Source organism: Colobus angolensis, unplaced genomic scaffold, assembly GCF_000951035.1.
Source record: "Colobus angolensis palliatus isolate OR3802 unplaced genomic scaffold, Cang.pa_1.0 Scaffold296, whole genome shotgun sequence".
NCBI classification, from domain to species: Eukaryota; Metazoa; Chordata; class Mammalia; order Primates; family Cercopithecidae; genus Colobus; species Colobus angolensis.
In genome coordinates this window covers 820,577-837,525 of record NW_012116221.1, presented here as the reverse complement: position 1 = coordinate 837,525, position 16,949 = coordinate 820,577, and the positions used below count along the sequence as shown (strand labels likewise).

The 16,949-nt window shown below is 43.6% G+C and overlaps 1 long non-coding RNA gene and 1 pseudogene across 1 annotated transcript in view; one reads left to right on the top strand and one right to left on the bottom strand.

Moving 5' to 3' along the window:
- The window catches only part of LOC105516956, an 87,219-nt gene extending 73,315 nt beyond the window's left edge, over positions 1-13,904 (bottom strand). The window contains exon 1 of the long non-coding RNA XR_001002581.1: positions 13,805-13,904. This is a non-coding gene — a long non-coding RNA (uncharacterized LOC105516956). The remainder of the gene's footprint in view (positions 1-13,804) is intronic.
- A 162-nt stretch (positions 13,905-14,066) lies between these two features.
- LOC105516965 overlaps positions 14,067-16,949 on the top strand; it is an 11,022-nt pseudogene continuing 8,139 nt past the window's right edge.

Here is a 16,949-nt window from a genome sequence, read left to right as displayed (position 1 = left end):
TCCAGAGAGCCAACTGTACTCAATGTGAATTTTTACAGATTCTTCCATATTTCAAGCACTGTGCAAGGCTCTAGAATAGAACAACGGACAAGACCTACAACAAGCCTCTTGGGGCTGGGCGCAGTGGCTCACGCCTGTAATCCCAGCACTTTGGGAAGCTGAGATAGGTGGATCACAAGGTCAGGAGTTTGAGACCAGTCTGGCCAACATAGTGAAACCCCATCTCTACTAAAAATACAAAAAATTAGCCGGCATGGTGGTGTGCACCTGTAATCCCAGCTACTCGGGAGTTTGAGGTAAGAGAATCACGTGAACCCAGGAGGCGGAGGTTGCAGTGAGCCAAGGTCACGCTATTGCACTCCAGCCTGGGTGACAGTGTAAGACTCCATCTCAAACAAACAAACAACAACAAAAAAAAGAAGCCTCTGGGACTTAATCTGGTGGTAAATAGACAATGACGAGGCAATGATACAAGTGTTATGATAACACAGTACCGAGCGCTATGGGATACTGTAGACACACACGTAAGGGTTTCTTCACTTAAACTTATGAATTTATGGAAGACTTTTCCCAAGTCTATTATTCAAAATGAAGAAGAAAATGAGGAATAGAAGTTAATTATATAAAGCACTGGCTGTAGGTAGGAAGGAAGAATGTTGTAGACAAAAATGCTTGATGCTTGAGATCACATGGTGTGGTTTAGGAACTGAAAACAGGGCACCTGGATTGGAACCAGACTGAGGGTGGGCAGGAAGAGTGGAAGGAGTCAAGACTGAATAGTACAGAAACAGTGTGTAACATAGAAAAGTTCATTTGAGTTTTATACATTCTGACTTGCCTTTCAGAATCCATTACTTTAAAAATAGCTAATTTGAGCTGGGTGCACTGGCTGACGCCTGTCATCCCAGTACTTGGAGAGGCCAAGGTGGGAGGATTGCTTGAGTCCAGGAGTTTGAGACACAGCCCGGGCAACATAGTAGGACCCCATCTCTACAGAAAAAAAAATAGAAAACATTAGGTGAGTGTGGTGACACGTACCCATAGTCCCAGGTACTCAGGAGGCTGAGATGAGAGGATCACTTGAGTGGGGGAGATGGACGCTGGAGTGAGCCATGATCACACCACACCCTGTCTCAAAAAAAAAAAAAAAAAAGACAAGTTTAATTTACGTACATATTTGCCTATGTACACGCCTGTGCACACACACAAGCACACAGTTATCTCGGCTACACATGCTGCTTTTGGAAGGCTACAATCTTTTAAAAGAAAAAAGGTGGGACACGGTGGCTCACACCTGTAACCCCAGCACTTTGGGAGGCTGAGGCAGCAGGATCACCAGGTCAGGAGATAGAGACCATCCTTGGCGACAGAGCAAGAGGAGACTCTGAATATTTGTGAGTTTTCACTACTTGATGGAAAAATCCACAAAATAAAAACGACATCCAGCTATGTAAGAAATAAATTGGCCATCTTTCACTCATGAAATTTGTCTGGGAATTTTTATCGGCTCTACCCACAAAGCCTCTGCTTATGCATTTGCTCGCGCACTCTCTGTCTCTCTCCCCCTCTGTCTCATAACCAAGACCCCGCTCCACCAAAGCAGAAGGGAAATGCAGACAGTAAGATGAGATACACAGAAGATCATCTTGTCAAAGGCAATTTTGAGGGATGGAAAAAGGAGTATGCTTATGATCATTACTGCAGGCATGTTTTTGTATCATATCCAAAAGCGTATGTTGGCTACAATAATTAATGTAACATCATTAGGAAAAGAAAACCTCAACATGCCTCCTCTTCCTTTCTTTACCCACAGAATAACGGAATAAAAATGTCTGTGAATAAACTCATTGTTTTGCCAATGATAAGAAAGCATTTTTTGTTAAGAAAATTTAGAATCTTCCATTTTCCATTCCTGCTAATTATTCGAATTTAACTCTTGGAACTGCTTTCTAAACTTAAGTCTACTAGGATGTACTGAAGACAAATATAAGGATTTAACAAAAAATGTCATTAATCTAATTACAAAGAGCAGAACTTTGTTGGAGAAATTAACAGTGAAAGAAAAATCCTATCAAAGGTATTTTTGATTTCAAAATGTTGAAGTCAAAAAACTGATTGTGTCCTAAAAGGAAATAAAGACTCATCAGTAGGTTTAACTGACTGCTTTTTCTTAAGGTTCATTATCGTTTCAAAGAACTTTTCTACATACATTATTGTACTCAGAATTGGTGGGTTCTTGATCTTGCTGACTTAAAGAACGAAGCCGTGGAGCCTCACGGTGAGCGTTACCGTTCTTAAACAGGCTGTGTCCAGAGTGTGCTCCTTGAGCCTTCCAGATGTGTCTGGAGCTTCTTCCTTCTGGTGGGTTTGTGGTCTCACTGACAAGGAAGCTGCAGACCTTCCTGGTGAATGTTACAGCTCTTAAAGGCAGCACATCTGGAGTTCTTCATTCTTCCTGGTCTTTGTGGGTTCCTGGTCTTTCCGGCTTCAAGAGTGAAGCTACAAACCGTCGCAGTAAGTGTTACAGTTGAGTCATAAACGCAGCATGGACTCAAAGAACGAGCAGCAACCAGAGTCACTGCAAAGAGCACACTAAGAAACCTTCCACAGCGTGGAAGGGGACCAGAGGGAATTGCCCCTGGCTGGCTCCGGCAGACTGCTTTTATTTCCTTATCTGGCCCCACCCACATCCTGCTGATTGGTCCATTTTACAGAGAACTGATTGGTCCACTTTCCAGAGAGCTGATTGGACTGTTTTGACAGGGTGCTGATTGGTGCATTTACAATCCTATAGCTAGACGTAAAGTTCTCCACGTCTCCACTAGGTTAGCTAGATACAGAGTACCAATTGATGTATTTACAAACCTTGAGCTGGACAGAGAGTACTGATCGGTGTATTTACAAGGCCTGAGCTAGACACAGTGTGCTGATTGGTGCATTTATGATCCCTTAGACATAAAAGTTACCCAAGTCCCCACCAGACTCAGAATCCCAGTTGGCTTCACCCAGTGGATCCCTCACCTGGGCTGCAGGTGGAGCTGCCCGCCAGTCCCGAGTGGCGGGCCTGTACTCCTCAGTCCTTAGGCAGCGGATAGGACCGGGCGTCCCAGAGCAGGGGACGGTGCCCGTCAGGGAGGCTTGGGCCACAGGGGAGCCCACGGCATGGACGGGGTGAGTGGAGGGGGTTTGGGGGTGACGGGGGAGGGCGCTTGGGGATGGCAGGCTGCAGGTCCTGAGCCCTGCCTGGCGGGCAGGCAGCTGAGACCGGGCAAGAATTTGAGCGCAGCGCCGGCAGTGCTGGGGGACCCGGCTAAACCTCCGCAGCTGCTGGCCCGGGTGCTAAGCCCCTCACTGCCCTGGGCCTGCGGCACCAGCTGGCCGCTCCCAGTGTGGGGACTGCCTGGCCGGGCCCATGCCTGCCAGAACTCACACTGGCCTGCGAGTGCCAGGTGCAGTCCGGGTTCCTGCCCGCACCTCTCCCTCCACACCTCCCTGCAAGCAGTGGGAGGCAGCTCTGGCCTCAGCCAACCCAGAGAGGGGCTTCCACAGTGCGGTGGCAGGTTGAAGGGCTCCTCAAGTGGTGCCAGAGTGGTCTCCAAGACTGAGGAGGCACGGAGAGTGAGGGCTGCTAGCACATTGCCACCTCTCTATCAGAATTTGAGAGAAAATACTGATTCATTATCTTGACCCACTCAAGCTAAAAATATATTACTGAAACTATTTTAATGAAATGTTTGCAAGTTATACATTGCTTGAATTTTCAAGTGACATTTGCTTTAATAAATATTGATTTTTAACAAAAGCTTATTGCTTGAAAATTGACAGATACTTTTAGTTTCTTTTCTTAAAGACAATTAAATACAACAACAAGCTTTGTGGAAAGAAAACATTGGCAAAATTCAAATAACTATAAATACAGCCAACCTCCTGAAAGGAATATTATGAAGACTAACAAAGTCAGAAACAAGCAAATGCACAGTGGTTATTATTCCAGTCCAAATTATGATTAGAATTGTGTACAATTTCCTAGTCAAAACAAATTTCTTATTTGTTCCCAATTCCGGATAGAAACCATAAAGTAAATCACAAGTATGAGCTAAGTTTACTTTGCCAGTAGTGTTTGGCAAACAATCGCCTTGTGATCACTGTGGCTGATCAATTTAATTAGATGTCAGAATCAATGAGCCACAGGTGAGTGAGGTGAATTGCAACCATGAAGTCTAGCCCTTCTTCCAAGGCAAAGATACACTGAATTTGAGGTGTTTATTGCTTTAGCTTTCCATGACTTAAGACTATCATCAGAAGGCATAGCCTTCTCTCTTTTGAATCTACGGTTCTGCAGTACCTACAAATTGTAAATGACATATGAAGCTTTCACATATTTGCTCTGAATTATTGGGTATATAATCCAAGCCCATGTGGAACTTCCCCTTATAGAACTCCTCAGGGCTGAGTGCACCCCACATATTTGCCAGCATGATTGAACTGGGGTTGTACAGAGAAGTGAGGGCCTAGAAATGTAATGGATGGACTTTAGCCACAACCTATCTGATATGAGCAACAATTCCAGAGTCAGTAAGTCAGGCTGATTAATGGAACTGAGCAGCTCAGAATAAGTGGCAGTTCGAAGACAATAAATCTCACAGTGTAGCCAAGCTCTAGCCCACTATTTTTTTATGGAGTCTCTCGCTCTGTTACACAGGCTGCAGTGCAGTGGCGTGATCTCAGCTCACTGCAACCTCCGCCTCCCGGGTTCCAGTGATTCTCCTGCCTTAGCCTTCCAAGTACCTGGGACTATAGGTGAGCACTACCACACCTGGCTAATTTTTTGTATTTTTAGTAGAGACAGAGTTTCGCTATGTTGGGCAGGATGGTCTCCATCTTCTGACCTCGTGATCCACCCACCTCGGTCTCCCAAAGTGTCAGCATTACAGGTGTGAGCCACTGCTCCTGGCCTTAGCCCAACCTTTTGAAGATGACGGGGAGGCAATATGTGGCACAGTGATGACTGTGAGAAATAGAACTGTCTCAGACAAGTGTGTGTACTCTAAATACGAGTACAGAAAACATCCAAGACTACTAACAGAAATCATGAAAAATATCAAATCAGAACATGGAACACTGCAACTTCTCATTTTAGAAAAAGACAATGTAGTTATTTGAAGTAAAAACATTTCCAAATTTTCAATGTATTGCTTTAAAACATGAATGCACTGAAGACAAATATAAGCATTTAACAAAAATTCTCAATCTGATTCCAAAGAGCTGAACTTTTCTGGAGAAATTAACAATCGAAGGAATATTGTATCAAAGATATGTCTAATTTTAAAATGCTAAAGCCCAAAGACAGATTATGTCCTAAAATGAAATGAGCTATACTTCTTTTCATCTTGAGGGAGGAAACATTTTTTAGAGATGAGAATCTTTTCTGAAAAATTACTATGTCTAATATTCAAATACACACACATGCACACCTGGTAACTCTTTTTTTATTGGTCTTGGCTTCTTCAAATGCTATGATGATTGTAATAATCCATCTGGGGAAACAGGATCTTCAGTTTCATTCCATTCTGAACACGGATTGATAGATTTCACTTGGTTTCCTCATCGCTGATATTGGGAGATGCAAACTTTTAGTGAAAGTGATCTGGTTGAAGGGGCAGAATGCGATACTCAGCACTAGACGAAGCACGTTAACTGTGAGCAAGGCCAGAAGCCCAGGGATATTGGGAAGCAGGAAGACTGGAAGTTCTGACTTTGCCAAGCCTGTGACCCTCTCCCTCTCTTCCTAGATAATGACGTATCCTGTGGTTATTGGGAGTCATAGATGGGAAGTTGGTAGGGTCTCCCCTCAGACACAGAGAATAAAGAGCAAAAAAAAAAGAGTTAATTCTCTTTTAAAAATCTATTTTTTTTTAAGAGCCAGAACAGCTGGAAAATATTTAAGCAGGGCTCAGTCAGCCCTGAAAAATCTTTTCTCAGTGTCCTAGGGTAGTTTTATCAGAGCAAATGTATGAAAGCAGCACGGGATTGCAGAGTATATAATCCTAGAATATCCTGACAAACTTTAACATCTACACAGATGATAAAAATGGCCACTACTTGTGGAGTGCTTCTTATCTACCAGGAACTTTAAGTACACTGTATCATTTAATCCTTTCAACAACCCTTGGGGATAGGATCCCTGTCCCAGAGATAAAGAAGTAAAGTGAGTTTCCTACTTTCCCAAGATTATACAGCTGGTGAGAGGTGAGGCCTACCTTTAGGATCAGAGCAGCTGATTTCAAAGAATGTGTGAAGGGATGCTTACGTGGGGGGAGCCATGCTCGGGTCAGAAACATCTCCAACCTAAAGCACTTGGAACTAACATTTTAAAATCAAGCCACAGAAAAATTAGTTCTGTACTTATTTTTTACATTTTAATTTAATTTTAATTTTGTGTTATTATTATTTCTGTACTACTACTTTCCTTCACCTTTAAAACAATCAGATGACAGAGAAACAGGCAAACAAAGAAGAGAAAAAAGCGAATCTGTTGCTGGTCTGACTGAAGTCCAGATCCAACGGCTGCAGGCAGTGTTCTAACATGGCAGAAGCAGGTGCCATCAGACTCAATGATGCCAATGTACCCTCCAGGACGGAGTGATCATTGCAAAAGGCAGATTGCAGGCTCTTCAGTGAGCAAGCAGTTGGGGTTTGTGACCAAAACAATTTACATTTGAATTACCTACACTAAACAAAACGAGTACCAATGGAGGGAGAAGGGAACATGCTATAAGGTTAATAACCTCAACTTGAGATGTCCCCAAAAGATAGGTGGAACGGACAGAATGAAGGTGACGGTAGGGAGGATAGTGCTGGTGACTAACACCTCAGGAACTCTTGGTTTTAGAATCAGATTTCATTAACTGAAAGCAGTAAAATGGGGCAGTAAAACAAATGCTTCAGGAAAAAAGAAACCAGTATTGGGTAAAGCTCAAAATCCTAGTGATGCCAATATACTGAGTTAATTAGGTTAGGAAAAAAGTATTCATGAATAAGGTAATTGAACTCTACAACTCTGTAGCTTTTTTTTTTCTTTGAGAGTATCTGATCTACAGTGTATCATTTGCAAAATCTCGTATCTACCAGTGGAAACGAAACAGTGGAGTTCCCCGACCCCCCTCACAGGACATGCGTCAGGGGTGTGGCTCCTATGTTCTGCCACTGCACACTCAAACCCCTATGGGAGGGGGGCACACACGCAGGTGCAGGAGCCAGGCTGAATGTATTTTGGGCTCCGGCCCTACAGTAGCATCTAAGGGTGGGTACTTACAACTCCCAAAGCCCAAGTGGGTGTGTGCTACAGTGCACTCTTTTAGCTTTGCTGTCCGCACACGGCTTAAGTGTTAACCAGCCAGTACCCAGGTCCTTGTCCAGAATCCAGGAAGAATCAGGTTGTACACAGACTTGAAGGATGAATGTGGGGGTTTTACTGAGTGGTGGAGGTGGCTCTCAGTGGGATGGATGGGGAGCTGGAAGGGGGATGGAGTGGGAAGATGATCTTTCCCCAGAGTTTGGCTGTCCAGCAGCCGATCTTGTCTCCAACCATCCCAAGCTGAACACTCTCAATGTTCAGATGCTCCTTCTCTTCTCTCTGCCACACTGTTCTGCTGTTCTACTCTTCTGATGGTCAACTTCCTCGCCTGCTTCTGGAGCCTGGGGATTGGGGTTTACATGGGTACAGGATAGTGGGGCATGGCAGGTGAAAAGGCAACTTTTGGGCAGGAAAACAGGAGTGCCTGTTCCCACCTAGGGCCATGGGCTTCCAGGCTTGAAGGCGGGGCCTTTGCCAGGGCACCATCATCTTCTACCCAGTATTTCCCTGTCTCCTGTCTGTATCAGAAATATAAATTTTTGTTCTGTATTCATTCAATGGGGCAGAAGGCATTAGCTTAAATCTTCCAACCTTACAGTTGAATCTTAACATTTAATTTCACTGCTAAAATAAATGATTAATATCACCAACCTGAAACTTGATAAATTTTAATATTGTATCTCTGCACTCACACACACAGTTTCAAGTAATAAAAACACTAAAAAAAACACAAAACACAAACTTCTAGAAAGAAAATGGAGGAAATGTGAAACTCTGATATAAAGTTTTATTTAAACTATCCCCAATTGAAATTTTGGTTAAATGTGGTAGTAGAAGCACAAACGTTATCTGCTCTCCCTTAAGAAAATCAACTAAGGCCAGTCGTGGTGGCTCACACCTGTAATCCCAGCACTTTGGGAGGCTAAGGAGGGCAGATCTCCTGAGGTCAGGAGTTTGAGAGCAGCCTGGTCAAGATGGTGAAACCCCATCTCTACTAAAAATATAAAAATTAGCCAGGTGTGGTGGCGGGCGCCTATAATCCCAGCCATTCAGGAGGCTGAGGCAGGAGAATCACTTGCACCCAGGAGGCGGAGGTTGCAGTGAGCCAAGATCATGCCACTGCACTCCAGCCTGGGCAACAGAGCAAGACTCTGTCTCAAAAAAGGAAAAAAAAAAGAAAAGAAGAAGAAAAAAAGAAAGAAGAAAGAAAATCAGCTAAGAGGAGAGCAAATAAATTAAAACATCCATAAGCCTACTGGGACAAAAGAATGGGAGTAGTAGTATTAGGAGATATAAAATTTAATATTTCTTTGATGTTTAACAGACTAGTAGGTATTGATTTAGTAGAATAAAGAAAAGGTGAAACCTAAGAAGAAAAGAAATGTGATTCACTCAGAGAATCTCAGAAAGTTTCATAGCTTGGAGTCAGCAAAGAAGCAACCACGGGGGACTCGGTGAGGCTACAATTCAGAAATAACGTGATTATGTGCATTCTAATTGCAGGGACACAAGACTGTTTCTGTGACTCCCAGAAGGCTGCGGTCAGACGTTATCTCCAAGGAGGAAATTCTCCTTTAGATGCTGGAGTCAGGTGATGCCCAACAACAAAGGCCCACTCTGTTAAGGGGACCACTGGCCAATACACACACTCCATAAGACTCCCAGTCATCTCCCAGTGCATCACACTTACTCATGAATGCAGAGCTACAGATCAGGAGGCATTTGGGAGACACTTTTCATATGAGTGGAACAAAATCAATCTGACAGATTAAAGGAAACACAGAAGAAGGGAGAGAGTACAGAAACAGAAAAAGTTTTATTCGGAACCCTATTTCTAATATCTCTGGAGATACAAGACCTACAGCAAGAAAAAGATAGCAAGGAGAAGCAGCTCTTTCATAATGCATATATAGGAGGTAAAATTATAAACACAGCTAAGACATGATGACACTGAAGGCAGAAAAGTGTTTGACTCCTGGGGTTACTGGGGTGGCAGCACGAGGAGGAACACCTGGGGGACTGTTAGGTTTCAGTAACACTTTATTTCTTCACCTGTGTGGTTTTTGCACATTATACGGCTTTATAACCACTTGTTAAATACACATTGACATTTTGCACATCTTTCTATATGTATGCTGTATGTCTCTCTCTCTCTCTCTCACACACACACACACACACACACACACAGTGATAAAGGGCAAAAATGGAGAAATTGAAAGGATTCTTGGAAAATACGACTCTGAAAATATCCCACCCTCCTTCTAAAAAAAGAAAAGATTGAAAGTGGAAGATGAAAGTCGAGGTGGGAAATAAGGGAGCATATTTGCAGATGATATACATATAATAAAAAAATAGAAAAAAAGAACGTTCTCCCAAAATCATCCACAGAACTTGAAATAGAAAGAAAAAGTCTACTTTTAATGAAAACAGCAGTGAGGTGAAACGCCAAACCACAAGACAGAGAAAAAGCCTGCCAGCCCAGGGCAAACTGAGCAGGGCCACTTGTGGGGAGGAGCAGAGCACTGACACTGAGGCCACAGACACCAGAAAGCCCAGTGTGAGGGGCCTGTCCTACAGGGCTCACCACAGCGGCACTGGAGGCACGGGCTGGCTACTAATGTCCCCTGATCCCGGGTCACAGTCTAGAAAGAGGCAGAGTTAGACGTGGGCCACCAAACCCACCAGAGCCAAACGGCAGGCTGGGGCAGAATAATGGCTGCTGGAGACCAAATATGACTCTGTGGCTCTATCTTGTCCTAGCCAGGGACCTGGCCCTCCATGAAATGCTGCCTCTACCTACAAGGAAAGAGACGGTTCAGGAAAAACAAAACACAGTCTGAAATGAGGAATCAGAATTAATTATAAATGCCTTCAAACAATGCAAAATGAGCAGAGTTACACCAGGTCCAGTTCAGAAAGTGCAGCCGAAACTGTAAAATGTGGCCATTGAGAAGCTGAACCAAATATCTGATCAACAACAACAGGCCAGATGCGGTGGCTCACGCCTGTAATCGCAGCACTTTGGGAAGGTGAGGCGGCTGGATCATTTGAGGCCAGGAGTTCGAGACCACCCGGGCCAACATGGTGAAACCCCATCTCTACTAAAAGTACAAAAATTAGCTGGGCGGTGGTGGCACTTTCCTGTAATCCCAGCTACTTGGGAGGCAGAGGCGGGAGAATTACTTGAGCCTGAGAGACAGAGGTTGCTGTAAGCTGAGACCGCGTCACTGCACTCCAGTCTGGGTGACAGAGTGAAACCCTGTCTCAAAAAAAAAAAAAAAACCCACAACAAACAACAACAAAAGAATGCAAAATAACGAAACAATCGCCACGCTGAGCCAGAGGCAAATGGCCAACCACCAGATCACAGGCAGGCTAGGAGGGGCCAGTCGCCCTCTGCCATCCTGCCACGGCACCGCAGACACGAGAGCAAGCCTGGGTGAGAGGAGCGGGAACCAGTCTAGACCACGGGAACCCTTCAGCAGATCCTCAGGTGAACAAACCGTTGCTGTTTTAAGTGACTAAATGTGGGGATAATTTCCTAATCGACAGAAGCTAACAGACACACTTGGAAATTACAGATTTGAAATACACGTGGAACGATTCCCTCATCACCTGTGTACCATTGCCCTTGGAACAGGGGCTGTTAATGAATATGCGGCTTGTAGCTTTGTGTCTAGAAACAGTATAAAAACGTGTTGGGAAATCAAGGCTGTGGCTTCTGATTATCCAGGTGGCCCACAAGCACCCTGATTCTTGTTTGTGGCAGCCACATAGGCCCTGGACAGGTGAGAGGGCAAAGGGAGCTGTGGGTGCCCCAGGACACCAGCTGTGTCTCCTGGCCTGTGTCCTCCTTTAAAGTCCAGTAAATGTGGCATCAGATTAAAGTTGTCTGTGTCTTGCAAGGCTGATGGCAGCTTGAATCTGTCATCACAAGGTCAGTGTGTAGCAGTATTCAATATTGGAAGAGCTGAGACCTGTGAAATTTTGCACCAAGAAACTGCAACCCAGAGATTTTATACCAACTGTTCTTTCATTCAAGTATAAAAGCCACACAAACTGATTTTTGAATGTTTAAAGATATGGGAGCATTGTTTATATGGAACTGCTTGAAAAATCTAGCAAACAACAAACATCAGTGAAGCAAATGTTGACAGGGTATGAAGAGTTGCAGCAAGGGGCCTGGTGATGAGCATGGAACCTGCCTGATGGTGGGAGAACTCAGTGAAAGAACAGGAACAGCATGTCAGCACCACAAATGTTAACACCATCGCTGTGATCTGACTACTACAGAGTGTTTTGTGCGGCATCACTGATTTTCTTCTCTTTAATACACAGGGCAGAAAAAGCACAGAAGTAAGAAAAAGGAACAGAAAAGAAAAATTAAGTGTGTGATTCACAACGAAGACATGCCAGTTATGAACTGTAGAGATTAAATAACAGAACATCAATGCTCTTAAAACAAAAAGTAGGCCGGGCGCAGTGGCTCACACCTGTAATCCCAGCACTTTGGGAGGCCGAGGCAGGCAGATCACGAGGTCAGGAGATCAAGACCACCCTGGTTAACACAGTGAAACCCCGTCTCTACTAAAAATACAAAAAATTAGCCAGGCATGGTGGCAGGCGCCTGTAGTCCCAGCTACTCAGGAGGCTGAGGCAGGAGAAGGCATGAACCCGGGAGGCAGAGCTTGCAGTGAGCTGAGATCGCACCACTGCACTCCAGCCTGGGTGACAGAGCAAGACTCTGCCTCAAAATATATATATATAGATATAGATCTACAGATCTATAGATAGGGTATGAAAAGTTGCAGCCAGGGGCCTGGTGCAATGATACATACATATACATATACATATATATAGATCTGTAGATCTATATCTATATATAGATATATATAGATCTATATCTGTATATAAATATAGAATGCTTTTATCTTCAGATTCCACAGATCATAAAAAGACTATATTTCAGACCACAAAACTTCAGTGATTTCTAAAAAATATTTTTTCATTCTTTAATTAAAATGCAGTGAAGTTAAATAAGCATTAAAACTCCAAAAGGCTATAAAACATACAGTTTTTGAAAGTTTTCTTATATCATTAAGGGCCACAGAGAAAGACGTTGAATATTTGTAAAACAACTGACCACATACGAAAACTTCTGTATGACCCAGGTGGATCTGCATTCAGAAGAAATTCTAGAGCCTTAAATAATCATATTAATAAAAACAAGAAAATACTTTAAAATATCAACAAAATATAGACAAAAACATAAAAAACAGACAAAAAAACCAAGGCAGAACTTAGTGATTAAAGCAAAATGGTAGTAGTAGTAGTACGTTTTAATTCAAGAGCTGTATCTTTAGGGAAGAATTTAATAAGTAAACTACCTTATTCAAGAGAAAAACAGAGAATATAGTGTCAGGCCTCTAAGCTGAAGCTCAGCCATTATAACCCCCAGTGACCTGCACATACACATCCAGGTGGCCTGCAGGAGCCAAGAAGTCTGGAACAGCCAAAGAAAAAAACTACAAAGAAGTGAAACAGTCAGTTCTTGCCTTAACTGATTAACTAACATTACAATATTTTACTACTGTGACTGGTCCCTGCCCTACCTTAGCTGATCAATCAACTTTGTGACATCCTTCTTCTGGACAATGAGTCTTATGATCTCTCTACCATGTACCCTGTAACCCCCTCCTCTGCTAACAATAGATAACCACCTTTGGCTGTAATTTTCCGTTACCTACCCCACTCCTATAAAGCAACCCCTTCCCCATCTCACTTTGCTGACTCTCTGTTCGGACTCAGCCCACTTGCACCCAAGCGAATCCTGTTTGGTGGTCTCTTTGCACGGATGTGCTTGACATATAGATAAGTACATAAAGCAAGAAATAAGTAAAGGTCAATCACAAATAGAGACCCCTGCAATGGACCACTAAGACTACTTAATTTCATGCAAAGAACAAACACAGGCTTTGCCTAATCTCCAGGCCCTGGGGGTCTGAACGTGAGAGAGGGAGGAGTCCCTTCTCCTGGACCAGACAGTCCTGGAGAATCTGTGGGTTGAAGGTTCCGTTCACATGTTCCTATCTCACGTCTCAGAGACCTTCTTTCCATTGAGTGCCCTCACTTTGTGTAGGACCCTCTTTAGGGCGGAGAATTTAGCCTATAGTGAGTTAGATCACAGTTTCCAAAAAGATATATCCATATTCTAGTCCCCCAAAACTGTGCCTGTGACCTCATTTAGGAAAATGTTCTTTGCAGATATAATTAAGTTAAGGATGTCAGGATGAGATCATCTCAGGTTATCTAGGTGGGCCCAACATTCAATGACAAACAGAAGAGAAGGCAGAGAGTATAAGGCCATGTGAATATCCAGGCAGAGAAGAGTGTTGCAATCAAGAATCCAAAGAAGACAAGACAAGGGTATGTTCCAAGCACACTTACCCAGTTTCTTATTCTAGGCAATTCTCTGTGTTGAGCTCCTCTGGGGCAGAACCAAAGAGTACTGAAAGTATTATTGTCTCTCTGGACCAAAGCCTGTACTGACCACAAAACAAAGGCCTTCTTGGATTCACCCTCAGCCCACACACAATCATGTGGGTACATAGCAAGAAGAGACATGAAAAGATAAAATGAAAGAAAAGGGGCCTCTTTGTCTGAAATCCCAGAGAGCTGAAATCATGGCCTTCCTTCCAGATCAGGCTGAATGGTGGCCCCTAGGGAGGTAAGTCCATGTCTTATTCCAGGAACCTCTAATTAGACCTTATTTGGAAAAAGGGTTATCAAAGGTATAATTAAGGGTTTGAGATTAGATCATCTTGGATTATCTGGATGGGCCTTACATCTTTGGAAGACACACAGGAGAGAGTGATGTGGTCAGTTTTAACACGTAGGTTGTAATTTTTATTCAAGTATGGTGAGGCTGTGAAAGGAACATAAATATCTCAGGACCCCAAACTCACTACACCAAAGGGAAAAGTGAAGCTCAGTAACTGCGTCTTGCAAAAAACTGCCTTTTGTTCCTAAGTAGATAGCTGCGAAGACAGAAGGCTCCATGTCTCCGCCGGTGGCCTCCTTCACAAATTGCTCACAAGGAGATTCCACGTGGGCCCCAAGATCTTTACCCTAAAACAGAATTCTGTTCGATTTCACCTTGACATGCAAACTAACAGCTTATCTTCAAAGGTACCTTTGCAAACACAGGCCTAGAGGACATCCCTTGGCTCACCTGAGAGGAATGTATATGTGAGCGCCTCCTCCGTGTTTATCTTATGCAAAAATGCAGACACACGGAGCACTAGCCGAATGCACACTTCACTGTTCCACTACCCACTCGTTTCACAGGTGAAATGTAGATCCAGAAAGTGCTCATCAAAGCCTCCGAAAACTGTAACCACTTACTGCTTTTGTCTACCTTCTCCCTTTTTTTTCCCTCTTTCCTCCACTGCCCACCCTTTTTCCGTTTAAATCAAGAGTGTCCAATCTTTTGGCTTCCCTGGACCATCCTGGAAGAACTGTCTTGGGCCACACATAAAATACACTAACAAAGCTGATGAGCTAAAAACCAAACAAAGCAAAAAATGGCAAAAAAACATAAATAAATAAAAATAAATCCCATCATTTTAAGTAAGTTTACTAATTTGCTAATTTGTGTTGGGCCTCTTTCAAAGCCATCCCCGGCTGCGTGTGACCCATGGGCTGTGGGTTGGACAAGCTTGCTGTAAATACCAAAGTCCTCAAACCCTGTTTGCATGGCCACACTGGTGATTTACCTTGCTTTATATATGAAGTTAAGTTTGTAAATATTAGTGAATATACCTAATAGTTTGATTTATTTATAGCATTTGCATCTAGAGAATGCTTTAAGTCTCAGTTTGTTAGCCAATGGTGTAGTCACTGTGTTTTTAAAATAAAAAATGCTATTGGTAAGTTGTGACTACTGACCTGGCACTAAAAATGTTTAAACTTACATATTTTTGTCCCAGGAAAATAGTGATACTTTTCTGATTATGAAACAGAGACATGTGTATCCACGTCCTGCTTCTTATAAAGACCTACACAGGCTGGTGATAGATGCAAACTCTCTTCAGGAGCTGTTAATGCTATTACTATGTATGTCCATGCAGTTGGGTCTAGAACTGATGAGCAACTCCTATTCTAAGTGGAGGTTTCCCTGCAGTCACATCCCTCTCCTATCCCTATCCCTATTACAGCTCTCCGTGAAACGCCAATCTTTCTCTTTTACAGGGAAGAGCGTGAATAAAGAGCCCTTGTCTCCATATCGGAAACGCCCTGACCAGTGGGGCAGCACGTTGAATTATGTGATAGATAATTTAGGAGCCTCGGAGGTTTGGTGTGGGGGGATATTCACCTTTTCTCCTCCTGTGCACCACACATCATGCCTCAGCACCAACACAGGCACATGCAGTTCTGCCGCACGGTGGGTAAAGCTACACGTTAAACAAACCCATCGGGACAGTGGAGCTCTGCTGCCCACCAAGACCGCGTCTGGTAGTTTGGGAGCAAACTGCTTTGACCAGGAACGTGGGGAGATGATCACAGACAAGAGGTGTTCGAGGCCGGGCGCGGGGGCTCACGCCTGGAATCCCAGCACTTTGGGAGACCGAGGTGGGCGGATCACGAGGTCAGGAGACGCGAGGTCAGGAGATCGAGACCATCCTGGCTAACATGGTGAAACCCCGTCTCTACTAAAAATACAAGAAAGCAGCCGGTGGCGGCGCCTGTGGTCCCAGCTACTCAGGAGGTGGAGCTTGCAGGGAGCCGAGATCGCGCCACTGCACTCCAGCCTGGGCCACAGAGCCAGACTCCGTCTCAAAAAAGAAAAAGGTGCTGGAATTCCTTTTATAAATGATAAATATTACCACAAAATGACAAAAATGGAAGGTGGTTTTGAATGTCGCAAAACTGCCCGAGAACTTTAATTAGGACAATGTCGCCCCAACGACCGCCTTCAAAACCGTAACTTTCAGAAGGCTCAGGGCACTCAGAATGCTCAGGACACCACATGTGCCGCATGAGGCTTGTTAATGCAATTTCCATTGTAACAAATAGCCTCAAAAAAAATAAATAAAGTTGCACATGCATCAACATTGCTTTTTAAATTATAGAGGATTTAAAAGAATTTTATGGCCAGATATGTTGACCAGAGCAAAAACTTTTAACAGAATACAGAGAATAAACAAACCATTTATTTATACATTATTCACAAAGATTCCAAGTTCTTGTTTATATCATTTGCCTTTCATAAAAAGATTAAATAATAACACAGTGTTAACAGAAAAACTTTAGTTGAATTAAATTTTGGGGTTTTTTGAGATGGAGTTTCGCTTTTGTTGCCCAGGCTGGAGTGCAGTGGCACAATCTCGCCTCACTGCGACCTCCATCTCCCAGGTTCAAGTGATTCTCCTGCCTCAGCCTCCCGAGTAGCTAGGATTACAGGCGTGCACCGCCACACGAAGCTAATTTTTGTATTTTTAGTAGAGACGGGGTTTCACTAAACCCCTGTTGGTCAGGCTGGTCTCGAACTCCTGACCTCGGGTGATCTGCCCTCCTCAGACTCCCAAAGTGC